We start from the raw sequence: 27,391 nt of genomic DNA, 5'->3' as shown, positions 1-27,391 counted from the left end.
CAGGGGCCGAGGACGGTGACGGCCCGGGCGGGGAGGAGCGTGTCAGGCAGGGGCAGAGGACGGTGACAGGTGACAGGCCGGGCGGGAAGGAGTCAGTCAGGCAGGGGCCGAGGAGGAGACGGGCTGGGTAAGGGTTAGGGTTAGAGTCAGGGCACAAGTCACAATCGCAAAGACCTGGAAGCGACCCGAGTGCCCATCGACCCACGAGTGCGTAAATGAAATGTGGCGCGTGGACACCACGGAGTGCTATTCAGCTAGGAGGAGCAGCGGTGAGAGGGCACCTCTCGTGGTTCTCCTGGCCAGAGCTGGAACCCGTTCCAGTAAGCCAGGTAGCCCAAGAATGGACACACGAGCACCACGTGCTCGCGCTCACCAGCAAATGGGTACGAACCGATGGACACCTAAGTGGACACAGAGGAATCACCTTCATCGGGTGGGTGTCGGGCGGGTGGGGGAGGGGATGGGCATACACCTCCATTAGGAATGGGGTGGGTGCGCACCGACTGGGGGATGGGCGCACTTGAGGCTCTGACCCGAGGGGGGAGGCTGGGAGAGGGCAACGTACCCGACCTTAACATTGGTACCCCCACAATACGCTGGAACAACATCAGAGGTTAATGAATAAGAACACAGGGGGGAGGGGGGCACGGGCAACATATGTCACCTTAATACTTGGACTCCCATCATCTGCTTGAAAAGAGAGAGAAAAGAAAATGCAATCATAGAGATAAGAGACACTTTTTAAACATAATGAATCCGAAGAGAAAAGTAAAAGGAGGCCTGTGGAGCAGGTCTGGGTGTGACTCCGGATCCCCCAACATCAGGTGCCACCACCAAAGATTCCTACGTGTAGCCCATAGAACCCCAAAAGCAACGGGACGAGTTCTGGTCACATACTCCCTCAAAATGACATCCTGGCCTTCTTCTGGAACTCCCTCCCCTCTCAGACTCTCAAGGTTTCCTCCAGCGTGTCGGTTCCCACAGAGCAGACCTTTGGTCTGAGACCTGACAGTCCAGAAGCCACGCATGCTGCCGCGTGACGGCGGTGTCGCGGCTTGGGACAAGAGGAGGCCCCACGGTGCGGGCTGGGGCGCCAGGCACCGCGGCGGGCGCTGAGGGTGGGGGTGACCCCCACCCCGGGCCGCCGACTCGCTCCCAGAAAGGGGACAGAACAAGAGGCAAAACAAAAAAAAAAAAAAGAAGAAGCCTACGGCACCCGGTATTCCCAGGCGGTCTCCCATCCAAGTACTAACCAGGCCCGACCCTGCTTAGCTTCTGAGACCAGACGAGATCGGGCGCGTTCAGGGTGGTGTGGCCCTAGACGGCGGAGGGCGCCCCTGCCCCGCTCAAGAAGCCGAGCCTCTCTGCGCTTCCCCGCCGCCTCCTCCCCCCGCCCCAGGCCCCGCGCCGGCGCTGACCCGCACCGGGCCGGGCCTGTTGAGTTCACCGGCCGGGTCTGGCGGGCTCCGAGGGACGGGGGTGACAGGCGGGGCGGGGCGGGCAGGGAGCGGCGGGCCGGGGTGGGGGGCTGTCTCTCTATACACACACACACACACACACACACACACACACTCACACTCACACTCACACAAGATGCGCCTCCACGGCTGGACTCGCCAAGGTGGAGACCTTCCAGCCCCCTTCCTCTCCTCGCCTGGCCCACCCCCAGCTCGTGGCCGCCGCCGCCGCCGCCGCCGCCGCCGCCGCCGCCGCCGCCGCCGATTGCGCACGCGCGGGTCGCCCGCCCTTTGACCCCTGGCAGGGCCCGCCATCCCCACAACCCCTTTCAGCTGCGCCCCCCACCCTGTGGGTGGGCTGCCGCCTATTCCCCCGGGCCCGGGCTGGGGCACAGCGCATGGGGGAGGGGAGCGAGTGTATGGGGCGTCTCTCTCTCTCTCTAGGGATGTGTCCCATGGGTGGGGTGGCGTGGTTTGTGGGGCGCTGAAGAAATCAGTCCCCTCCATCTCCTACCTCTGGAAAACGCCCAAGCCCTTGGAGAACTGCCGGCAACGCGACCGTGGGGGCCGGGAACCTCCTCTGGGTCCTCCTGTGGCCCAGTCCAAGGGGCCTGGGCCTGGCCGGGGCTGCATTAGACCCCGACCACCCTGGCGTGTGGACTCGCTAAAAATCGGCGATTAGATATTGGATTCCAGCTTCATTGAGGTCATTTCACTAATGAGTGCACCGGAAAGAGTTTCCTAATCCATCTGTGAGGGTGGCAACTGAAAGAGAATTTTAAAGCTGACAGAATAGGCGAGGAAAGGCATAGGAGATTTCCACACCCAGTAAGGAAGCCTTTCCCGAAATGGAAGAAAGAAACGAGCAAACAGAAACACCGGTAGCCCGCCAGGATCAGAGTCTGCCCCCGAGAGAAAGTACCCTGACCAGGTTCACCCGTGGGTGGGTGGCGAGCTAGCGGCATTCAGAAGAGCGAGGCCCGCAGTCTGTGCAGAAGACACCTGCACCCGGGTGTGTGTGGCGGCACGATTCACAAGCAGCTCCAGATGTTAAGCCAAGGAGAAGCCAGGGAGTTCCCAACGCCCCAGGTGTCCTCAGCCCACGACTGGCTGCTGGGGGAATGCGAAGCCCGGCTCCTTGTCTCAGAGCCCTTGTCTCAGAGCGGGACAACCAGGAGGTGTGACGTACACCCCGGGGTTCCCAGGAGGATCAGGCTGAAGCTGGGACTTGGCCTGAAAGTGTCCCCTCGCATGGCCACCCCCTTCCCCTTCCTGCTCCTCTACTCCTGGTGCCCCTCCATCCAGGGGCCAGACCTTAAAGAGTCACCCGCAAGAGAATCCTGGTCCCAAAGGAGCCTTCTGGGGGACCCGTGCTGAGAGAGGTTGTGGGCATGGCCCGCTGGGGCTCTGCCCGACCCAGGGCTGAGAGATGCAACCTCCCAGCTCTGGGTCCCTGCAGGGGAAGCGTTGGCAAGCACAGGGCCAGTCCTCCAAAGGCCCAGGTGCAGGGAGCCCAGGCCAAGCAGCCTGTGGAAGAAGCCACCCCGGGAACACGACTGCAGGCCACGGCCCTTCCCACCTCCTCCTCCTCCTCCTCCTGCTCCTCCACACCCCCCGACCTCCCACCCCCCCACCCCACCCCCCGACATGGCGCAGGGCTCAGAGACACCTCAGACACTTGCTACCCAAAGTGCAAAGGGCATCAGTTGCTCCTCCAAACCCCCCCCCGTGCCCAGCAGACCGCGTTGTCCAGCCAGCCCCCGGGCCTCCCTGGGGTGCCCAGCACAAAAGTGCAGACAACCACCGGACCCTCAATCTCAGTTTTCGGATGTTTTTGCCACTCTAAGGACCCGCAGGCCAGCTGGGCCTTCTGGCAGGACAGAGAGCCCCGGAATCCGACGTGGAGAGCTGGGTGTACGTCCCCACGAGGAGGCGGTCCCCACCTCCGCGGCTCTCCCCTTGCGGGGGGGAAAAGCAGCCACGGGGCCTCAGAGAAGACACCAGGTTGGGCGCCCGCCCCACAGTGGGGGCACGTCCCCCGCAGGCCACTTAGCGCCGGCCGCCGGCCGGCGGACGGTTGGGTGGCGCGAGACGCTGCGGCCGCCCTGCTACCGGGTTCCTGGGAGGGCGTCCTGGAACCAGCGTCCACACCAAGCCCTTGGAAGGCCCAGGCGACGGAGGAGCCCCGTCAGGCAGGGGCCGAGGACGGTGACGGCCCGGGCGGGGAGGAGCGTGTCAGGCAGGGGCAGAGGACGGTGACAGGTGACAGGCCGGGCGGGAAGGAGTCAGTCAGGCAGGGGCCGAGGAGGAGACGGGCTGGGTAAGGGTTAGGGTTAGAGTCAGGGCACAAGTCACAATCGCAAAGACCTGGAAGCGACCCGAGTGCCCATCGACCCACGAGTGCGTAAATGAAATGTGGCGCGTGGACACCACGGAGTGCTATTCAGCTAGGAGGAGCAGCGGTGAGAGGGCACCTCTCGTGGTTCTCCTGGCCAGAGCTGGAACCCGTTCCAGTAAGCCAGGTAGCCCAAGAATGGACACACGAGCACCACGTGCTCGCGCTCACCAGCAAATGGGTACGAACCGATGGACACCTAAGTGGACACAGAGGAATCACCTTCATCGGGTGGGTGTCGGGCGGGTGGGGGGAGGGGATGGGCATACACCTCCATTAGGAACGGGGTGGGTGCGCACCGACTGGGGGATGGGCGCACTTGAGGCTCTGACCCGAGGGGGGAGGCTGGGAGAGGGCAACGTACCCGACCTTAACATTGGTAACCCCACAATACGCTGGAACAACATCAGAGGTAAATGAATAAGAACACAGGGGGGAGGGGGGCACGGGCAACACATGTCACCTTAATACTTGGACTCCCATCATCTGCTTGAAAAGAGAGAGAAAAGAAAATGCAATCATAGAGATAAGAGACACTTTTTAAACATAATGAATCCGAAGAGAAAAGTAAAAGGAGGCCTGTGGAGCAGGTCTGGGTGTGACTCCGGATCCCCCAACATCAGGTGCCACCACCAAAGATTCCTACGTGTAGCCCATAGAACCCCAAAAGCAACGGGACGAGTTCTGGTCACATACTCCCTCAAAATGACATCCTGGCCTTCTTCTGGAACTCCCTCCCCTCTCAGACTCTCAAGGTTTCCTCCAGCGTGTCGGTTCCCACAGAGCAGACCTTTGGTCTGAGACCTGACAGTCCAGAAGCCACGCATGCTGCCGCGTGACGGCGGTGTCGCGGCTTGGGACAAGAGGAGGCCCCACGGTGCGGGCTGGGGCGCCAGGCACCGCGGCGGGCGCTGAGGGTGGGGGTGACCCCCACCCCGGGCCGCCGACTCGCTCCCAGAAAGGGGACAGAACAAGAGGCAAAACAAAAAAAAAAAAAAGAAGAAGCCTACGGCACCCGGTATTCCCAGGCGGTCTCCCATCCAAGTACTAACCAGGCCCGACCCTGCTTAGCTTCTGAGACCAGACGAGATCGGGCGCGTTCAGGGTGGTGTGGCCCTAGACGGCGGAGGGCGCCCCTGCCCCGCTCAAGAAGCCGAGCCTCTCTGCGCTTCCCCGCCGCCTCCTCCCCCCGCCCCAGGCCCCGCGCCGGCGCTGACCCGCACCGGGCCGGGCCTGTTGAGTTCACCGGCCGGGTCTGGCGGGCTCCGAGGGACGGGGGTGACAGGCGGGGCGGGGCGGGCAGGGAGCGGCGGGCCGGGGTGGGGGGCTGTCTCTCTATACACACACACACACACACACACACACACTCACACTCACTCACTCACACTCACACAAGATGCGCCTCCACGGCTGGACTCGCCAAGGTGGAGACCTTCCAGCCCCCTTCCTCTCCTCGCCTGGCCCACCCCCAGCTCGTGGCCGCCGCCGCCGCCGCCGCCGCCGCCGCCGCCGCCGATTGCGCACGCGCGGGTCGCCCGCCCTTTGACCCCAGGCAGGGGCCGCCATCCCCGACAACCCCTTTCAGCTGTGCCCCCCACCCTGTGGGTGGGCTGCCGCCTATTCCCCCGGGCCCGGGCTGGGGCACAGCGCATGGGGGAGGGGAGCGAGTGTATGGGGCGTCTCTCTCTCTCTCTAGGGATGTGTCCCATGGGTGGGGTGGCGTGGTTTGTGGGGCGCTGAAGAAATCAGTCCCCTCCATCTCCTACCTCTGGAAAACGCCCAAGCCCTTGGAGAACTGCCGGCAACGCGACCGTGGGGGCCGGGACCCTCCTCTGTGTCCTCCTGTGGCCCAGTCCAAGGGGCCTGGGCCTGGCCGGGGCTGCATTGGACCCCGACCACCCTGGCGTGTGGACTCGCTAAAAATCGGCGATTAGATATTGGATTCCAGCTTCATTGAGGTCATTTCACTAATGAGTGCACCGGAAAGAGTTTCCTAATCCATCTGTGAGGGTGGCAACTGAAAGAGAATTTTAAAGCTGACAGAATAGGCGAGGAAAGGCATAGGAGATTTCCACACCCAGTAAGGAAGCCTTTCCCGAAATGGAAGAAAGAAACGAGCAAACAGAAACACCGGTAGCCCGCCAGGATCAGAGTCTGCCCCCGAGAGAAAGTACCCTGACCAGGTTCACCCGTGGGTGGGTGGCGAGCTAGCGGCATTCAGAAGAGCGAGGCCCGCAGTCTGTGCAGAAGACACCTGCACTCGGGTGTGTGTGGCGGCACGATTCACAAGCAGCTCCAGATGTTAAGCCAAGGAGAAGCCAGGGAGTTCCCAACGCCCCAGGTGTCCTCAGCCCACGACTGGCTGCTGGGGGAATGCGAAGCCCGGCTCCTTGTCTCAGAGCCCTTGTCTCAGAGCGGGACAACCAGGAGGTGTGACGTACACCCCGGGGTTCCCAGGAGGATCAGGCTGAAGCTGGGACTTGGCCTGAAAGTGTCCCCTCGCATGGCCACCCCCTTCCCCTTCCTGCTCCTCTACTCCTGGTGCCCCTCCATCCAGGGGCCAGACCTTAAAGAGTCACCCGCAAGAGAATCCTGGTCCCAAAGGAGCCTTCTGGGGGACCCGTGCTGAGAGAGGTTGTGGGCATGGCCCGCTGGGGCTCTGCCCGACCCAGGGCTGAGAGATGCAACCTCCCAGCTCTGGGTCCCTGCAGGGGAAGCGTTGGCAAGCACAGGGCCAGTCCTCCAAAGGCCCAGGTGCAGGGAGCCCAGGCCAAGCAGCCTGTGGAAGAAGCCACCCCGGGAACACGACTGCAGGCCACGGCCCTTCCCACCTCCTCCTCCTCCTCCTCCTGCTCCTCCACCCCCCCCGACCTCCCACCCCCCCACCCCACCCCCCGACATGGCGCAGGGCTCAGAGACACCTCAGACACTTGCTACCCAAAGTGCAAAGGGCATCAGTTGCTCCTCCAAACCCCCCCCCTGCCCAGCAGACCGCGTTGTCCAGCCAGCCCCCGGGCCTCCCTGGGGTGCCCAGCACAAAAGTGCAGACAACCACCGGACCCTCAATCTCAGTTTTCGGATGTTTTTGCCACTCTAAGGACCCGCAGGCCAGCTGGGCCTTCTGGCAGGACAGAGAGCCCCGGAATCCGACGTGGAGAGCTGGGTGTACGTCCCCACGAGGAGGCGGTCCCCACCTCCGCGGCTCTCCCCTTGCGGGGGGGAAAAGCAGCCACGGGGCCTCAGAGAAGACACCAGGCTGGGCGCCCGCCCCACAGTGGGGGCACGTCCCCCGCAGGCCACTTAGCGCCGGCCGCCGGCCGGCGGACGGTTGGGTGGCGCGAGACGCTGCGGCCGCCCTGCTACCGGGTTCCTGGGAGGGCGTCCTGGAACCAGCGTCCACACCAAGCCCTTGGAAGGCCCAGGCGACGGAGGAGCCCCGTCAGGCAGGGGCCGAGGACGGTGACGGCCCGGGCGGGGAGGAGCGTGTCAGGCAGGGGCAGAGGACGGTGACAGGTGACAGGCCGGGCGGGAAGGAGTCAGTCAGGCAGGGGCCGAGGAGGAGACGGGCTGGGTAAGGGTTAGGGTTAGAGTCAGGGCACAAGTCACAATCGCAAAGACCTGGAAGCGACCCGAGTGCCCATCGACCCACGAGTGCGTAAATGAAATGTGGCGCGTGGACACCACGGAGTGCTATTCAGCTAGGAGGAGCAGCGGTGAGAGGGCACCTCTCGTGGTTCTCCTGGCCAGAGCTGGAACCCGTTCCAGTAAGCCAGGTAGCCCAAGAATGGACACACGAGCACCACGTGCTCGCGCTCACCAGCAAATGGGTACGAACCGATGGACACCTAAGTGGACACAGAGGAATCACCTTCATCGGGTGGGTGTCGGGCGGGTGGGGGAGGGGATGGGCATACACCTCCATTAGGAATGGGGTGGGTGCGCACCGACTGGGGGATGGGCGCACTTGAGGCTCTGACCCGAGGGGGGAGGCTGGGAGAGGGCAACGTACCCGACCTTAACATTGGTACCCCCACAATACGCTGGAACAACATCAGAGGTTAATGAATAAGAACACAGGGGGGAGGGGGGCACGGGCAACATATGTCACCTTAATACTTGGACTCCCATCATCTGCTTGAAAAGAGAGAGAAAAGAAAATGCAATCATAGAGATAAGAGACACTTTTTAAACATAATGAATCCGAAGAGAAAAGTAAAAGGAGGCCTGTGGAGCAGGTCTGGGTGTGACTCCGGATCCCCCAACATCAGGTGCCACCACCAAAGATTCCTACGTGTAGCCCATAGAACCCCAAAAGCAACGGGACGAGTTCTGGTCACATACTCCCTCAAAATGACATCCTGGCCTTCTTCTGGAACTCCCTCCCCTCTCAGACTCTCAAGGTTTCCTCCAGCGTGTCGGTTCCCACAGAGCAGACCTTTGGTCTGAGACCTGACAGTCCAGAAGCCACGCATGCTGCCGCGTGACGGCGGTGTCGCGGCTTGGGACAAGAGGAGGCCCCACGGTGCGGGCTGGGGCGCCAGGCACCGCGGCGGGCGCTGAGGGTGGGGGTGACCCCCACCCCGGGCCGCCGACTCGCTCCCAGAAAGGGGACAGAACAAGAGGCAAAACAAAAAAAAAAAAAAGAAGAAGCCTACGGCACCCGGTATTCCCAGGCGGTCTCCCATCCAAGTACTAACCAGGCCCGACCCTGCTTAGCTTCTGAGACCAGACGAGATCGGGCGCGTTCAGGGTGGTGTGGCCCTAGACGGCGGAGGGCGCCCCTGCCCCGCTCAAGAAGCCGAGCCTCTCTGCGCTTCCCCGCCGCCTCCTCCCCCCGCCCCAGGCCCCGCGCCGGCGCTGACCCGCACCGGGCCGGGCCTGTTGAGTTCACCGGCCGGGTCTGGCGGGCTCCGAGGGACGGGGGTGACAGGCGGGGCGGGGCGGGCAGGGAGCGGCGGGCCGGGGTGGGGGGCTGTCTCTCTATACACACACACACACACACACACACTCACACTCACTCACTCACACTCACACAAGATGCGCCTCCACGGCTGGACTCGCCAAGGTGGAGACCTTCCAGCCCCCTTCCTCTCCTCGCCTGGCCCACCCCCAGCTCGTGGCCGCCGCCGCCGCCGCCGCCGCCGATTGCGCACGCGCGGGTCGCCCGCCCTTTGACCCCAGGCAGGGGCCGCCCTCCCAGACAACCCCTTTCAGCTGCGCCCCCCACCCTGTGGGTGGGCTGCCGCCTATTCCCCCGGGCCCGGGCTGGGGCACAGCGCATGGGGGAGGGGAGCGAGTGTATGGGGCGTCTCTCTCTCTCTCTAGGGATGTGTCCCATGGGTGGGGTGGCGTGGTTTGTGGGGCGCTGAAGAAATCAGTCCCCTCCATCTCCTACCTCTGGAAAACGCCCAAGCCCTTGGAGAACTGCCGGCAACGCGACCGTGGGGGCCGGGACCCTCCTCTGTGTCCTCCTGTGGCCCAGTCCAAGGGGCCTGGGCCTGGCCGGGGCTGCATTGGACCCCGACCACCCTGGCGTGTGGACTCGCTAAAAATCGGCGATTAGATATTGGATTCCAGCTTCATTGAGGTCATTTCACTAATGAGTGCACCGGAAAGAGTTTCCTAATCCATCTGTGAGGGTGGCAACTGAAAGAGAATTTTAAAGCTGACAGAATAGGCGAGGAAAGGCATAGGAGATTTCCACACCCAGTAAGGAAGCCTTTCCCGAAATGGAAGAAAGAAACGAGCAAACAGAAACACCGGTAGCCCGCCAGGATGAGAGTCTGCCCCCGAGAGAAAGTACCCTGACCAGGTTCACCCGTGGGTGGGTGGCGAGCTAGCGGCATTCAGAAGAGCGAGGCCCGCAGTCTGTGCAGAAGACACCTGCACTCGGGTGTGTGTGGCGGCACGATTCACAAGCAGCTCCAGATGTTAAGCCAAGGAGAAGCCAGGGAGTTCCCAACGCCCCAGGTGTCCTCAGCCCACGACTGGCTGCTGGGGGAATGCGAAGCCCGGCTCCTTGTCTCAGAGCCCTTGTCTCAGAGCGGGACAACCAGGAGGTGTGACGTACACCCCGGGGTTCCCAGGAGGATCAGGCTGAAGCTGGGACTTGGCCTGAAAGTGTCCCCTCGCATGGCCACCCCCTTCCCCTTCCTGCTCCTCTACTCCTGGTGCCCCTCCATCCAGGGGCCAGACCTTAAAGAGTCACCCGCAAGAGAATCCTGGTCCCAAAGGAGCCTTCTGGGGGACCCGTGCTGAGAGAGGTTGTGGGCATGGCCCGCTGGGGCTCTGCCCGACCCAGGGCTGAGAGATGCAACCTCCCAGCTCTGGGTCCCTGCAGGGGAAGCGTTGGCAAGCACAGGGCCAGTCCTCCAAAGGCCCAGGTGCAGGGAGCCCAGGCCAAGCAGCCTGTGGAAGAAGCCACCCCGGGAACACGACTGCAGGCCACGGCCCTTCCCACCTCCTCCTCCTCCTCCTCCTGCTCCTCCACCCCCCCCCGACCTCCCACCCCCCCACCCCACCCCCCGACATGGCGCAGGGCTCAGAGACACCTCAGACACTTGCTACCCAAAGTGCAAAGGGCATCAGTTGCTCCTCCAAAACCCCCCCCCCTGCCCAGCAGACCGCGTTGTCCAGCCAGCCCCCGGGCCTCCCTGGGGTGCCCAGCACAAAAGTGCAGACAACCACCGGACCCTCAATCTCAGTTTTCGGATGTTTTTGCCACTCTAAGGACCCGCAGGCCAGCTGGGCCTTCTGGCAGGACAGAGAGCCCCGGAATCCGACGTGGAGAGCTGGGTGTACGTCCCCACGAGGAGGCGGTCCCCACCTCCGCGGCTCTCCCCTTGCGGGGGGGAAAAGCAGCCACGGGGCCTCAGAGAAGACACCAGGCTGGGCGCCCGCCCCACAGTGGGGGCACGTCCCCCGCAGGCCACTTAGCGACGGCCGCCGGCCGGCGGACGGTTGGGTGGCGCGAGACGCTGCGGCCGCCCTGCTACCGGGTTCCTGGGAGGGCGTCCTGGAACCAGCGTCCACACCAAGCCCTTGGAAGGCCCAGGCGACGGAGGAGCCCCGTCAGGCAGGGGCCGAGGACGGTGACAGGTGACAGGCCGGGCGGGAAGGAGTCAGTCAGGCAGGGGCCGAGGAGGAGACGGGCTGGGTAAGGGTTAGGGTTAGAGTCAGGGCACAAGTCACAATCGCAAAGACCTGGAAGCGACCCGAGTGCCCATGGACCCACGAGTGCGTAAATGCAATGTGGCGCGTGGACACCACGGAGTGCTATTCAGCTAGGAGGAGCAGCGGTGAGAGGGCACCTCTCGTGGTTCTCCTGGCCAGAGCTGGAACCCGTTCCAGTAAGCCAGGTAGCCCAAGAATGGACACACGAGCACCACGTGCTCGCGCTCACCAGCAAATGGGTACGAACCGATGGACACCTAAGTGGACACAGAGGAATCACCTTCATCGGGTGGGTGTCGGGCGGGTGGGGGGAGGGGATGGGCATACACCTCCATTAGGAACGGGGTGGGTGCGCACCGACTGGGGGATGGGCGCACTTGAGGCTCTGACCCGAGGGGGGAGGCTGGGAGAGGGCAACGTACCCGACCTTAACATTGGTAACCCCACAATACGCTGGAACAACATCAGAGGTAAATGAATAAGAACACAGGGGGGAGGGGGGCACGGGCAACACATGTCACCTTAATACTTGGACTCCCATCATCTGCTTGAAAAGAGAGAGAAAAGAAAATGCAATCATAGAGATAAGAGACACTTTTTAAACATAATGAATCCGAAGAGAAAAGTAAAAGGAGGCCTGTGGAGCAGGTCTGGGTGTGACTCCGGATCCCCCAACATCAGGTGCCACCACCAAAGATTCCTACGTGTAGCCCATAGAACCCCAAAAGCAACGGGACGAGTTCTGGTCACATACTCCCTCAAAATGACATCCTGGCCTTCTTCTGGAACTCCCTCCCCTCTCAGACTCTCAAGGTTTCCTCCAGCGTGTCGGTTCCCACAGAGCAGACCTTTGGTCTGAGACCTGACAGTCCAGAAGCCACGCATGCTGCCGCGTGACGGCGGTGTCGCGGCTTGGGACAAGAGGAGGCCCCACGGTGCGGGCTGGGGCGCCAGGCACCGCGGCGGGCGCTGAGGGTGGGGGTGACCCCCACCCCGGGCCGCCGACTCGCTCCCAGAAAGGGGACAGAACAAGAGGCAAAACAAAAAAAAAAAAAAGAAGAAGCCTACGGCACCCGGTATTCCCAGGCGGTCTCCCATCCAAGTACTAACCAGGCCCGACCCTGCTTAGCTTCCGAGACCAGACGAGATCGGGCGCGTTCAGGGTGGTGTGGCCCTAGACGGCGGAGGGCGCCCCTGCCCCGCTCAAGAAGCCGAGCCTCTCTGCGCTTCCCCGCCGCCTCCTCCCCCCGCCCCAGGCCCCGCGCCGGCGCTGACCCGCACCGGGCCGGGCCTGTTGAGTTCACCGGCCGGGTCCGGCGGGCTCCAAGGGACGGGGGTGACAGGCGGGGCGGGGCGGGCAGGGAGCGGCGGGCCGGGGTGGGGGGCTGTCTCTCTATACACACACACACACACACACACACACACTCACACTCACTCACTCACACTCACACAAGATGCGCCTCCACGGCTGGACTCGCCAAGGTGGAGACCTTCCAGCCCCCTTCCTCTCCTCGCCTGGCCCACCCCCAGCTCGTGGCCGCCGCCGCCGCCGCCGCCGCCGATTGCGCACGCGCGGGTCGCCCGCCCTTTGACCCCAGGCAGGGGCCGCCCTCCCCGACAACCCCTTTCAGCTGGGCCCCCCACCCTGTGGGTGGGCTGCCGCCTATTCCCCCGGGCCCGGGCTGGGGCACAGCGCATGGGGGAGGGGAGCGAGTGTATGGGGCGTCTCTCTCTCTCTCTAGGGATGTGTCCCATGGGTGGGGTGGCGTGGTTTGTGGGGCGCTGAAGAAATCAGTCCCCTCCATCTCCTACCTCTGGAAAACGCCCAAGCCCTTGGAGAACTGCCGGCAACGCGACCGTGGGGGCCGGGACCCTCCTCTGTGTCCTCCTGTGGCCCAGTCCAAGGGGCCTGGGCCTGGCCGGGGCTGCATTGGACCCCGACCACCCTGGCGTGTGGACTCGCTAAAAATCGGCGATTAGATATTGGATTCCAGCTTCATTGAGGTCATTTCACTAATGAGTGCACCGGAAAGAGTTTCCTAATCCATCTGTGAGGGTGGCAACTGAAAGAGAATTTTAAAGCTGACAGAATAGGCGAGGAAAGGCATAGGAGATTTCCACACCCAGTAAGGAAGCCTTTCCCGAAATGGAAGAAAGAAACGAGCAAACAGAAACACCGGGAGCCCGCCAGGATCAGAGTCTGCCCCCGAGAGAAAGTACCCTGACCAGGTTCACCCGTGGGTGGGTGGCGAGCTAGCGGCATTCAGAAGAGCGAGGCCCGCAGTCTGTGCAGAAGACACCTGCACTCGGGTGTGTGTGGCGGCACGATTCACAAGCAGCTCCAGATGTTAAGCCAAGGAGAAGCCAGGGAGTTCCCAACGCCCCAGGTGTCCTCAGCCCACGACTGGCTGCTGGGGGAATGCGAAGCCCGGCTCCTTGTCTCAGAGCCCTTGTCTCAGAGCGGGACAACCAGGAGGTGTGACGTACACCCCGGGGTTCCCAGGAGGATCAGGCTGAAGCTGGGACTTGGCCTGAAAGTGTCCCCTCGCATGGCCACCCCCTTCCCCTTCCTGCTCCTCTACTCCTGGTGCCCCTCCATCCAGGGGCCAGACCTTAAAGAGTCACCCGCAAGAGAATCCTGGTCCCAAAGGAGCCTTCTGGGGGACCCGTGCTGAGAGAGGTTGTGGGCATGGCCCGCTGGGGCTCTGCCCGACCCAGGGCTGAGAGATGCAACCTCCCAGCTCTGGGTCCCTGCAGGGGAAGCGTTGGCAAGCACAGGGCCAGTCCTCCAAAGGCCCAGGTGCAGGGAGCCCAGGCCAAGCAGCCTGTGGAAGAAGCCACCCCGGGAACACGACTGCAGGCCACGGCCCTTCCCACCTCCTCCTCCTCCTCCTCCTGCTCCTCCACCCCCCCCCCCGACCTCCCACCCCCCCACCCCACCCCGACATGGCGCAGGGCTCAGAGACACCTCAGACACTTGCTACCCAAAGTGCAAAGGGCATCAGTTGCTCCTCCAAACCCCCCCCCTGCCCAGCAGACCACGTTGTCCAGCCAGCCCCCGGGCCTCCCTGGGGTGCCCAGCACAAAAGTGCAGACAACCACCGGACCCTCAATCTCAGTTTTCGGATGTTTTTGCCACTCTAAGGACCCGCAGGCCAGCTGGGCCTTCTGGCAGGACAGAGAGCCCCGGAATCCGACGTGGAGAGCTGGGTGTACGTCCCCACGAGGAGGCGGTCCCCACCTCCGCGGCTCTCCCCTTGCGGGGGGGAAAAGCAGCCACGGGGCCTCAGAGAAGACACCAGGCTGGGCGCCCGCCCCACAGTGGGGGCACGTCCCCCGCAGGCCACTTAGCGACGGCCGCCGGCCGGCGGACGGTTGGGTGGCGCGAGACGCTGCGGCCGCCCTGCTACCGGGTTCCTGGGAGGGCGTCCTGGAACCAGCGTCCACACCAAGCCCTTGGAAGGCCCAGGCGACGGAGGAGCCCCGTCAGGCAGTGGCCGAGGACGGTGACGGCCCGGGCGGGGAGGAGCGTGTCAGGCAGGGGCAGAGGACGGTGACAGGTGACAGGCCGGGCGGGAAGGAGTCAGTCAGGCAGGGGCCGAGGAGGAGACGGGCTGGGTAAGGGTTAGGGTTAGAGTCAGGGCACAAGTCACAATCGCAAAGACCTGGAAGCGACCCGAGTGCCCATCGACCCACGAGTGCGTAAATGAAATGTGGCGCGTGGACACCACGGAGTGCTATTCAGCTAGGAGGAGCAGCGGTGAGAGGGCACCTCTCGTGGTTCTCCTGGCCAGAGCTGGAACCCGTTCCAGTAAGCCAGGTAGCCCAAGAATGGACACACGAGCACCACGTGCTCGCGCTCACCAGCAAATGGGTACGAACCGATGGACACCTAAGTGGACACAGAGGAATCACCTTCATCGGGTGGGTGTCGGGCGGGTGGGGGGAGGGGATGGGCATACACCTCCATTAGGAATGGGGTGGGTGCGCACCGACTGGGGGATGGGCGCACTTGAGGCTCTGACCCGAGGGGGGAGGCTGGGAGAGGGCAACGTACCCGACCTTAACATTGGTACCCCCACAATACGCTGGAACAACATCAGAGGTTAATGAATAAGAACACAGGGGGGAGGGGGGCACGGGCAACACATGTCACCTTAATACTTGGACTCCCATCATCTGCTTGAAAAGAGAGAGAAAAGAAAATGCAATCATAGAGATAAGAGACACTTTTTAAACATAATGAATCCGAAGAGAAAAGTAAAAGGAGGCCTGTGGAGCAGGTCTGGGTGTGACTCCGGATCCCCCAACATCAGGTGCCACCACCAAAGATTCCTACGTGTAGCCCATAGAACCCCAAAAGCAACGGGACGAGTTCTGGTCACATACTCCCTCAAAATGACATCCTGGCCTTCTTCTGGAACTCCCTCCCCTCTCAGACTCTCAAGGTTTCCTCCAGCGTGTCGGTTCCCACAGAGCAGACCTTTGGTCTGAGACCTGACAGTCCAGAAGCCACGCATGCTGCCGCGTGACGGCGGTGTCGCGGCTGGGACAAGAGGAGGCCCCATGGTGCGGGCTGGGGCACCAGGCACCGCGGCGGGCGCTGAGGGTGGGGGTGACCCCCGCCCCGGGCCGCCGCCTGGCTCCCAGAGAGGGGACAGAACAAGAGGCAAAACAAAAAAAAAAAAAAAAAGAAGCCTAAGGCACCCGGTATTCCCAGGCGGTCTCCCATCCAAGTACTAACCAGGCCCGACCCTGCTTAGCTTTGTGAACTAAAATCCTCAACCCCTACGGGCTGACTGAATGGACCCCCTCGTGGCCAGAGGAATATTCAAGGGCAAAGTTGCCTGCCAGGAGGAGGGAGGTCAGACAGGCCTTATCATGCCCCCCTCCCTTCTTGGAGATTTCCTTTGTAACCCATTAATAGGCCTGAGGGTATGCAAGACAAACCTGCAGGCCTTCTATTTGCAACAAATGGTGGCTTACCTCTGGTAAACAGTTTATGTTAAAACATTCCACCTCTTTAGACAAAGCATGTGTCTTTAGCCAATTACAATCTAAAGAATCTTTAAACCCACCTATAACCTGTAAGCCCCCCCTGCTTCGAGATGGCCCTCCTTTTTGGGCCAAACCAATGTATACCTCCCACACATTGATTGATGGCTTTACCCATAACCCTTGTCTCTAAAATGTATAAAAACCAAACTGTAACCCAGCCACAGCGAGTCCACTTGCCCAAGGCCTCTTGGCAGTGGCTCCGGGTCATGGTCCTCAAATTTGGCTCAGAATAAATCTCTTTAAAATTATTTTACAGAGTTTGGATTTTTTTCCGTTAACAATTTTGGCGTAGTCGGCAGGACCTCAGAGAAGACTCAGGGCCGCCTAAGGAGCAGCGCGGACTCGGCGCCAGGTACCGGCACGGCCCTTTTAGGCCTCCGACTCCGAGCTTCTCCTTTGGCGGGAACTGGTAAGTCCTCCTGAGATCCGGACCTCCCGTTTTTGGTTGATGGTCTTGGTTTATTCTGAGCTGGTTCTTTTCCTAGGAATTGTTGTTTGGGATCCTAATTTAGTTTTGGAGGTGCATTCTAAAGGGCTTTCTCCGTTGCCTTTTTTCCACTTAAGAGTGAGGAAGGGCAAAGAAAATGACTCCTGTTGGGGCACCCCAGTTGGTTTGTGGCATCTCTACTTGCAAGTATTTTTGTAAACGAAAAGATTCTGAGGACTGAACTCTAATTTTTTGCTAAAAACTCTGTCCTAAGGAGGCCAGCTGGGTTAGGCTGGCAAATGGTAAGGAGGCCAGCAGGGTTAGGCTGACAAACAGTAAATTCCCACTAAGCGGCTTTTGTTAACCAAACGAAGCAGTGGTTTACTTCCTGACCTGATTCTGGTATGGCATTAACATCACCTAAAAGATAAGAAGCCCCTGTCTTAACTCAAGCATCCTAGCAGATGCCTATTCTTAAATTTAAACCATCTTAAAACATCCTAGCAGGCGCCTATTGTAAATTTAAAGTGTCCTCCTGTCTGGACCTCCCAGAGTGCTCATACCCTTATCTTAAAGTAAACATATCCTTTCTGGTCTTCTAGATAAAGACTAACTCTCTCAGCCAATTGCCAGCCAAAGAATCTTTAAACCCACCTATAACCTGTAAGCCCCCGCTTCGAGATGTCCCACCTTTTTGGGCCAAACCAATGTATGCCTCTCATGTATTGATTTGTGACTTTGCCTGTAACCCCTGCCTCTCTGAAAATGTATAAAACTGAACTGTAACCCAGCCACAGCGAGTCCACTTGCCCAAGGCCTCTTGGCAGTGGCTCCGGGTCATGATCCTCAAATTTGGCTCAGAATAAATCTCTTTAAAATTATTTTACAGAGTTTGGCTTTTTTCCGTCGACAATTTTGGCGTAGCCGGCAGGATCTCAGAGAAGACTCAGGACCGCCTAAGGAGCAGCGCGGACTCGGCGCCAGGTACCGGCATGGCCCTTTTAGGCCTCCGACTCCGAGCTTCTCCTTCAGCGGGACTGGTAAGTCCTCCTGAGATCTGGACCTCCCGCTTTTGGTTGATGGTCTTGGTTTATTCTGAGCTGGTTCTTTTCCTAGGAATTGTTGTTTGGGATCCTAATTTAGGTTTGGAGGTGCACTCTAAAGGGCTTTCTCCGTTGCCTTTTTTTTCCTCTCAAAACTAGTTTCAATTGGCTTGTCTGCGCATTTGGCAAGGAACCCAACTGTCCTATTTGTAGATAGATGAGAGACTGAGTTTCTCAGCTCTGAAGAAAAGGGGCAGCTTACTCCTCCCAGACCTAAGGCAGCTCTGGGTGACCAGGGCCCTGAATGGGAGTTGCCTGGGGCGATTCCCCAAGGCGCGAGTAGCCCCACAGGGAACCCCCCAACAAATTAATTAAAAGAAGGCTCGTTCAGGAAACGCACATAAGAGCTGATCACTCAGCGTTTTGAGCCCTCTCGGAGGTACTAGACCCCCGAGAGAGAAACTGAGACACGTAAGAGGGTGGGACCGACTCAATGGTGAAACATTGAGGAGCCCCACCCACAAGCAGCACACTGTGATCCACGACACCAAACCCTAGACCACAGTTCGGTTCCTTGAAGAAAAAAAAAAAAAAAAAAAGAGGAAGGGCAAGGAAAATGACTCTTTTGGGGGCACCCCAGTTGGTTTGTGGTACCTCTACTTGCAAGTATTTTTGTAAACGAAAAGATTCAAAGGCATGCCAGGTTTTCTAGAGCTCCAGCTGGTTATAGCTAATTCTTGTGCACAAGGTTTTAAGAAAGGGCAAAATTACATCAAGAAAAATTCAGAGCTGAAATGGTCGACCCCCCACTATTAAAATGTCTCAAGCTATCTCTCTTCCTTTCTGGCTACTCTAAAATCTGCTAACTTTTTCTAGTGATGTTAAGATAACTCTTTGTTTGTGGTATTTACAATTGAAAGGCTGCCTGGAGACCTTGCAGCCAGTTCTAGCTAAAATGCTAACATAGAAAACTCATTTTGCACTGAAGAAAAAAAATCAAACTGCCATAGAAACTGCTTTACCCAAAACTTTGATCCACAGGTCTAATTAAGTTACCTATCAGGTCAACTAAAGTTTGCCAGGTGTACAAGTTCCAGTCTCATCAAAAGAAATTTAGATCCAGCTTTCTTTTACAGACTGGTGAGTTTGTGTTACCATTTCATGGCTAACATTCTAAGGTAAAATTTATCAGAACTTTGTGTGTATGTATGCGTCTGAGAGAGTGTATATGTTTGGGTATGTTTTATGTCTGTCCATGTATCACATGTTTGTGCTTATAGGTTTCAGACTGTTTTAAAATTAAGGAAGCGCTCATAAATTAAACCCAAATGCTTCATGTGAATTTAGTAACTGTTGGTAAATAAGCTGTGTTATTATTAATAAATAAGGTGTTATTAGTAAAGTAATAGTAAAAATGCTTTCAAACTGTCAGCATACATTTGTTTTTGCCTGGCTTTTACTGGACATTTTTAAGTTCTTGAGGTGTAAAGGTTTGATAAAAATGTAATGGGTGATTTTTGTTAAGTACATTTAATATTTGGTCAAATGATATTAACTGAATCTGGGTTACCAACAAAAATACTTATGTGTTTAACTTTAAGGTAAAAATGCAAATGTACCTGAGTCAACAAATTAGAATAAATAAAACACCAAGTAGAGGAAAAAAAAATCCAAATTTAATCGTTAAAGGTATATAAAAAAAACATTTTGGTTTTGGTCTTTTAATCCTAACTGCAGAAATAGTTTACCTCCACTCATTCAATGCCTGTAGAGAGGTGCACAAGGTGTGTTCAACTCATTTAACAGTACTGTTAGGAATTCAAAGTTGTCCTGAAAGTTGTAAAGAACTTAAATTGAAAGCTTTAGTTTTACCTTGGTCTTGTCCATTTTTGTCCTACTCTTTACAATCTAGCTGGTTATGATTACATTGTGTTACTGTAATAGAGTTTTTGCCTAAAAAAAAAATTCTAAATTATTAATTTTTATATAGTAATTTAAGATAAAAAGTGAATGATGGTTAAAATCCATGAGACTCTCAAAGTAATCTTACTCTATAAATGTGCTCAAGTTTATGCACTAAACATTGTTTTGAGACCATTTAGATAGTTTGTTTTTTTTTTTAACAGCTTAATCTTGAACCTCATGTAAAAAGCATGTTACCACTTTGTATCATTGTTTGAGGTGCTAACAAATGGTGCTGAAAGTTTTTTTCCTCAGTCTACAGCCAGGAGATCTTATGTTGATGGGATTAAAAAAAAAAAAAACTAGCTTAAAATAAAGGCTTCAGAAGCAAAATTTTCTGACCTTGCTCACCTCTTGTGCCAATTCTTCCCTAAAGCTAGCCATAAAACCTAAAATTATTCATGTAAAATGCCCATAAAGCAATTATCTGACCTACTTTGTTTTTACTTTGTTTTACTGTAAAACCCCATGCCAGAAAGGGCTTTGTCCTACACCCAAAAGGGAAAAATGCACACTCAAGAGGCCAAGCAAAATCTAAATATAAAATGCCTTGCTGGTTCTGCCACTAAGCCTGTTAGAATTAGCTCATATCCTTTTTGTCCAATCATCTTTCTACACAGCTGTCCATACTTTAAACATGAAAAATGGACAATTTCCCCTGCATCTTTGTGTTCATTCTAAAAACGTCCATGTATAAGTTTTAAGTCCTTCTCTTATTAATCCTATTACTTTTAATGTCAGTAGATTTTCAGCAAGCCTTTAGGAGAACAGTGGCCTTTGCTCCCAAACTTTGGGTGCCAGAGACATTCCCCTATGATGCCAATAGATTTTGTTTGGGGATGTGATGTTTTGGAAGGATCTAATTAGCAAATACCTTTAAACAAGATATTCTAAAATGACTACTATGTTTACAAAATTTAGAAGTGATGTTATATTTTGTTTAAAATAACAAGTCTTATTTAAATGCTTATTGTTTCTGATAAGATTTGAGTTTGTATTTTAATCCGTGTTCTGTTATATATATCTAATTTACAGGGTATAAAAATGGTTAATAAAGTAACATAAACTTTTAATAGCTAGGATCTAAGTAAGCTGCTAATATAGATGAATTAGGTAAATACAAATGCAATAAATACAAATAAATCTTAAAGTCATGTTAAGTTAAAAAATAATCATAAAATGTCATTATATGTCCCTTAGAAATGGGTCATTTATAAGGTAAAATACTAGAACATCAGTTCTTAAATATAAGTTTAAGTTTATACCTTCATAGCCTTATATTTAGAAATACTAATACAATTGGTGACTAATAGTTCAAAGTTAATTTAACTTCCTAAGTTTTTCTAAGAGTTGACATTATGATTAGTACGTGTAATTAAAACTTCTAGATAAAAGAAGAACAACTCTGTACAAAAATTCTTTCAATAAAATGTTATAGACTATAGAAGAAGACTGAGACCATCACCAACTCTCTTTTCCCACCCCACCCCCGCCTTTGTTATACCTTCCCTTTGCTGTGACAATGGGTCCCGTTGTCATCTGTGGCATATGTATCATGCTCTGTAAACCTATATCTTGCTCTTGCCCTATAATCCTAGCTTTCTCTCCTCAATAAACCTAATTTTCATGCTTGCCTTAAAAAAAATAATAAATAAATAAATAAAATGTTATACAGCATAAGTATTAGTTTGTTAAAAGATAATTTTGTTTATAGGCATTTATAGAAACAAACTTTCCTCTCAGGACTGCTTTAGCTGTGTCCCACAGGTTTTGACAACTTGTGTTTGATAACTTGTGTTAAAAAAAAAAAAAAAATCTTTTGATTTCCATCTTGATTTCCTCATTTATGAAGTGATCATTTAGTAGAAGGTTGTTTAGTTTCCATGATTTTGTGTAAAAATGAGAGTTCTTGTTAGGGTTGATCTCTACATTTACTCCATTGTGATCTGAAAAAAGACACGGTATAATTTCTATTTAAAAAAAAAAAAATTGTTTGAGATATGCTTTGTCCTAGGATATGGTCAATCTTAGAGAATGGCCTATGAGTTGATGAGAAGAATGTGTATTCAGTGGTTTTGAGGTAGAATGTCCTATAAAATGTAAGTCAGGCCCAATTGTTCTAGAGTTCTGTTTAAGTCCATTATTTTGTTTAATTGGTTTTTTGAAACTACTTATCCAATATGTAAATGATCATTAAAAATTAAGTGGATATAAAAGTTAAAGGTTATAAAAGGTTTATAAAAGTCTTATAGTCTTATAGGTTAAAATTAGATTGATTTGTTTATAAGATTTTATTAAAATTAACTTTGATGATTAGTACACTAACACAATGAAATTTGGTTTTCTCTTTTAAACTAGATTGTCATATGATATTAATAGGAATAACAAGATTTTTTATTCATCTTTTAATAAACTGCAAAAAAGACACAGATTCAGCTTCCTTATTAACTTGTACTGCAGTCTGTCTATTTAGGTCTTATACTTGTTTGAGACACTGAGTCTCCTTTCTCTAAAAAAAAATAGGATTTTGGTACTTAAAAAATATATATATATTCGAATTATTGATTTGGCTATAATTTTACAGTAACCTACAATCTTGTTTCATGACAAGTGTCTTAGGATAAACAATTCATGACTTCCTACTTTTTAAAATTTTCACTAAAATTTAAAGTTACTAAAAATAAAAATTCTAGTCATTGTATGTAATTCTACATATAAGGTGTACCAAAGAATATAAAACAGAATGTTCTTATTAAAATGTGTAACTTTGTCTAATAAGGGCTGAATCAAAATAAATTTAGAAAGAAAATACAAAATTCCACTTGTGTAAGAAAAAGATGTAAAGGGACAATGAATATAGAAATATATTTTGGTAAGAAAGGTTAAACAGAAAGAATAATGTAAAGAAAGGATCCTGCATGAAATTTTTGTCCTAAAATGAATGGTTATTTAGAAAAAGGGAATGTTAGGACAAAATCGAAAGTTTTAAGGTATGTTTTGTAAATGGTTTGTGGTACGTGCAGGTGAGGATGAAGTTTATAAAAAATTTATTAAAAAAATTTTGGCTAAAACAAAGATTTCTGTCAATATTAATTTACTCTTAATGAAATAACATGATGTGTACTCATTTTGATTTTATAACATGTTTTTTTTTCCTTTTAATATAAAAGGTAGTGTAGTACAAAAGATTTTTGTTTAATTTTGGTAATTGGCATTTTATGCTTTGGTAAAACATTTTATACTTTGTCAGATAATCCCTGTGCTCTCTTTATTAGGTTTTGACTAACTAGAAAAACTAAAAAAGGGTTAAGATTTGTATCCATATAACTTTATCACCTTTAGATTTATTTGATATCTATCCCTTTGTTAAATTATTTTATAGTGGTTTGTGATTATATGTGCACAAATGCTTTAAGCCTTTGATATTTGACAACCTTTCCAAAACTTAAATTCTAAATCCAGCCTTTTGACCTTAAACTAGCTTTTTACACATTAGGATCACCAAAAGTCTAAGACAGACTTTAGATTTATTTTAATGTGTCAAAACTATCCAGGGAACATTGTCAAATATAAAATGGTGTTTAACTTTCTTTGGGCTGTACTTATAAGTATATTATTAATATACTAGTATTGTAAAATATTGACATGTCTTGGTATGTGTTATCAGTAATGATTATGGTTATTAGGTAAATTGCTATATGTCACAAAATAACCAATTTGGACTCTGTAACCATGGCTGGTCAAGTTTTATCTTTTAAGTTATTATTTTACTTTGATTCATCTCAGAAAATGATTCTTTCTGGCTAAGTCTAAAATTGGCTTCTTCAAGTAAAGGCCATGGAAAGGACTGACAAATCCACTTAAATACTGGTTTCTAATAACTTTGGAGATTATGTATACCACTGGACTAAAAGAAAACGAAGTTCCAAGACTTTAATTAAAAATCTGATATGACCATGAGTATAGCTAATTCGAACCTCATGAGACGGAACTAAATTTTCATATAAAGACTCTTTATTTAAAACATTACTAATTCTTTTATTTTGTTTTCCAGAGTCCTGACAAATTTTAAGTAATTAGCAAGTTTACCTGATCTCTGGGACCTTAAAACCATAGAATCTGCCAAAGCCCTGTTCAAATGTCCTCCCTCTAAGCCCAGGGAATATCGCGGAAGAGGGGGCGTGCCAGATTGTAAGGGCCAATTCTGAGGGATGGAATTAGTTTAGACCCTCCAGATGAAGGAGGGACACACAAAAGCCTAAAGGAATACTAAATAAGATACTCCGTCATTTCAGGCCACATGCTGCAGATAGCCATCCCAATCATAAAAGTCTGTCTCTGCTTCCTATAGAATTAGAACTTACTAAGTATAATTTTTATCAGTTATGGATTTATCCAAAAGGAAATATAATGAGTAATTTATCAGCCACCTTACTATAAATTACTAAATTTCCTCCTTAGCTTAATTGTTAATAATGCTTATATTTTGCTACAAGTTGTAGGTAAATTAGTTTTATAACTTTGCCTTTAAAATATTAAAGATCAAATTTTTCTCAAGTTTAATTTATGCCCTCCTCAGGATGTTATACCTATGGAGACTAATTGTCCAGAGGAAAAATTAAATTTATTAGATTCTGAATTGGTATCAGTTTTGTAATCCTCAAATAAAATTTACCATAAAGTTCAACTGACTGTTGATACAGAGGGTAAATGCATTGTAAGTCTGATTAAAAAAATATGATGATGCATGCAAAGGATTTTTTGGCTGGTTAGGCTGCTTGTTACCTTCTGATTCTACCTATGACTCTTATTAAGTTTCCTGTAAATGCTATACCAGATACAGGAAAAGGAAAAAAATCAATCAAAGGCCCAGATCATGATAGCTCGCAAAACAGATCTGGTTCAAAATGTTTTTTTCAGAGTAGGCCAGAGGCCTGACTCTATCTGGCCCCCTTTAACAATTGGCTATTAAATCAAGTGGAGTCATGTCCCCCCCCCTAAGATATAACACCGCCTATTTCACAACACCATGCGACCAGATAGACAACTCTAGGAATGAGCCTTCCTAGCACCGTGGGACCTCATGCTAGTTATTGGCCTACATATGCATTCCATGGAATGATCTTTGGCCAACAGGGGGAACTGAGGACTGAACTCTAATTTTTTGCTAAAAACTCTGTCCTAAGGAGGCCAGCTGGGTTAGGCTGGCAAATGGTAAGGAGGCCAGCAGGGTTAGGCTGACAAACAGTAAATTCCCACTAAGCGGCTTTTGTTAACCAAACGAAGCAGTGGTTTACTTCCTGACCTGATTCTGGTATGGCATTAACATCACCTAAAAGATAAGAAGCCCCTGTCTTAACTCAAGCATCCTAGCAGATGCCTATTCTTAAATTTAAACCATCTTAAAACATCCTAGCAGGCGCCTATTGTAAATTTAAAGTGTCCTCCTGTCTGGACCTCCCAGAGTGCTCATACCCTTATCTTAAAGTAAACATATCCTTTCTGGTCTTCTAGATAAAGACTAACTCTCTCAGCCAATTGCCAGCCAAAGAATCTTTAAACCCACCTATAACCTGTAAGCCCCCGCTTCGAGATGTCCCACCTTTTTGGGCCAAACCAATGTATGCCTCTCATGTATTGATTTGTGACTTTGCCTGTAACCCCTGCCTCTCTGAAAATGTATAAAACTGAACTGTAACCCAGCCACAGCGAGTCCACTTGCCCAAGGCCTCTTGGCAGTGGCTCCGGGTCATGATCCTCAAATTTGGCTCAGAATAAATCTCTTTAAAATTATTTTACAGAGTTTGGCTTTTTTCCGTCGACAATTCAAAGGCATGCCAGGTTTTCTAGAGCTCCAGCTGGTTATAGCTAATTCTTGTGCACAAGGTTTTAAGAAAGGGCAAAATTACATCAAGAAAAATTCAGAGCTGAAATGGTCGACCCCCCACTATTAAAATGTCTCAACCTATCTCTCTTTCTTTCTGGCTACTCTAAAATCTGCTAACTTTTTCTAGTGATGTTAAGATAACTCATTGTTTTTTTTTTTTTTTTTTTTTTTTTTTTTTTTTTTTTTTTTTTGAGACAGAGTCTCGCTTTGTTGTCCAGGCTAGAGTGAGTGCCGTGGCGTCAGCCTAGCTCACAGCAACCTCAAACTCCTGGGCTTGAGTGATCCTTCTGCCTCAGCCTCCCGAGTAGCTGGGACTACAGGCATGCGCCACCATGCCCGGCTAATTTTTTATATATATATCAGTTGGCCAATTAATTTCTTTCTATTTATAGTAGAGACGGGGTCTCGCTCTTGCTCAGGCTGGTTTTGAACTCCTGACCTTGAGCAATCCGCCCGCCTCGGCCTCCCAAGAGCTAGGATTACAGGCGTGAGCCACAGCGCCCGGCCAAGATAACTCATTGTTTGTGGTATTTACAATTGAAAGGCTACCTGGAGACCTTGCAGCCAGTTCCAGCTAAAATGCTAACATAGAAAACTCATTTTGCACTGAAAAAAAAAAAATCAAACTACCATAAAAACTGCTTTACCCAAAACTTTGATCCACAGGCCTAATTAAGTTACCTATCAGGTCAACTAAAGTTTGCCAGGTGTACAAGTTCCAGTCTCGTCAGAAGAAATTTAGATCCAGCTTTCTTTTACAGACTGGTGAGTTTGTGTTACCATTTCATGGCTAACATTCTAAGGTAAAATTTATCAGAACTTTTTGTGTATGTATGCTTCTGAGAGAGTGTATATGTTTGGGTATGTTTTATGTCTGTCCATGTATCACATGTTTGTGCTTATAGGTTTCGGACTGTTTTAAAATTAAGGAAGCGCTCATAAATTAAACCCAAATGCTTCATGTGAATTTAGTAACCGTTGGTAAATAAGCTGTGTTGTTATTAATAAATAAGGTGTTATTAGTAAAGTAATAGTAAAAATGCTTTCAAACTGTCAGCATACATTTGTTTTTGCCTGGGTTTTACTGGACATTTTTAAGTTCTTGACGTGTAAAGGTTTGATAAAAATGTAAACTCAGCCAAAGACAAAGTAATGGGTGATTTTTGATAAGTAAAGTAAATTTAATATTTGGTCAAATGATATTAACTGAATCTGGGTTACCAACAAAAATACTTAATGTGTTTAACTTTAAGGTAAAAATGCAAATGTGCCTGAGTCAGCAAATTAGAATAAATAAAACAACAAATAGAGGGAAAAAAAAACAAATTTAATCGTTAAAGGTGTATAAAAAAAAACATTTTGGTTTTGATCTTTTAATCCTAACTGCAGAAATAGTTTACCTCCACTCATTCAATGCCTGTGCACAAGGTGTGTTCAACTCATTTAACAGTACTGTTAGGGATTCAAAGTTGTCCTGAAAGTTGAAAGATCTTAAATTGAAAGCTTTAGTGTTACCTTGGTCTTGTCCATTTTTGTCCTACTCTTTACAATCTAGCTGGTTATGATTACATTGTGTTACTGTAATAATGTTTTTGCCTAGAAAAAAATTTCTAAATTATTAATTTTTATATAGTAATTTATTTTAAGATAAAAAGTGAATGATGGTTAAAATCCATGAGAATCTCAAAGTAATCTTACTCTATAAATGTGCTCAAGTTTATGCACTAAACATTGTTTTGAGACCATTTAGATAGTTTTTTTTAACAGCTTAATCTTGAGCCTCATGTAAAAAGCATGTTACCACTTTGTATCATTGTTTGAGGTGCTAACAAATGATGCTGAAAGTTTTTTTCCTCAGTCTACAGCCAGGAGATCTTATGTTGATGGGATCAAAAAAAAAAAAAAACTAGCTTAAAATAAAGGCTTCAGAAGCAAAATTTTTTGACCTTGCTTGCCTCTTGTGCCAATTCTTCCCTGAAGCTAGCCATA

At 51.6% G+C, this 27,391-nt stretch overlaps 4 non-coding genes across 4 annotated transcripts; all 4 read right to left on the bottom strand.

The window, feature by feature from the left end:
* Nucleotides 1-1,204: 1,204 nt before the first annotated feature.
* LOC142862839 (5S ribosomal RNA) lies at nt 1,205-1,323 on the bottom strand. The gene has a single exon (XR_012913840.1). It is a non-coding gene; the product is annotated as a 5S ribosomal RNA (ribosomal RNA).
* Nucleotides 1,324-4,855: 3,532 nt separating this feature from the next.
* Nucleotides 4,856-4,974, bottom strand: LOC142862828 (5S ribosomal RNA). Its single transcript, XR_012913839.1, has one exon. It is a non-coding gene; the product is annotated as a 5S ribosomal RNA (ribosomal RNA).
* Nucleotides 4,975-8,500: 3,526 nt separating this feature from the next.
* LOC142862817 (5S ribosomal RNA) lies at nt 8,501-8,619 on the bottom strand. Its single transcript, XR_012913838.1, has one exon. It is a non-coding gene; the product is annotated as a 5S ribosomal RNA (ribosomal RNA).
* A 3,467-nt stretch (nt 8,620-12,086) lies between these two features.
* LOC142862867 (5S ribosomal RNA) lies at nt 12,087-12,205 on the bottom strand. Its single transcript, XR_012913843.1, has one exon. It is a non-coding gene; the product is annotated as a 5S ribosomal RNA (ribosomal RNA).
* Between the last annotated feature and the right edge of the window lie 15,186 nt (nt 12,206-27,391).

This window comes from Microcebus murinus, chromosome 20, assembly GCF_040939455.1.
Source record: "Microcebus murinus isolate Inina chromosome 20, M.murinus_Inina_mat1.0, whole genome shotgun sequence".
NCBI classification, from domain to species: Eukaryota; Metazoa; Chordata; class Mammalia; order Primates; family Cheirogaleidae; genus Microcebus; species Microcebus murinus.
The sequence above is the reverse complement of the archived record's forward strand: the minus strand, read 5'-3'. Positions and strand labels throughout refer to the sequence as shown.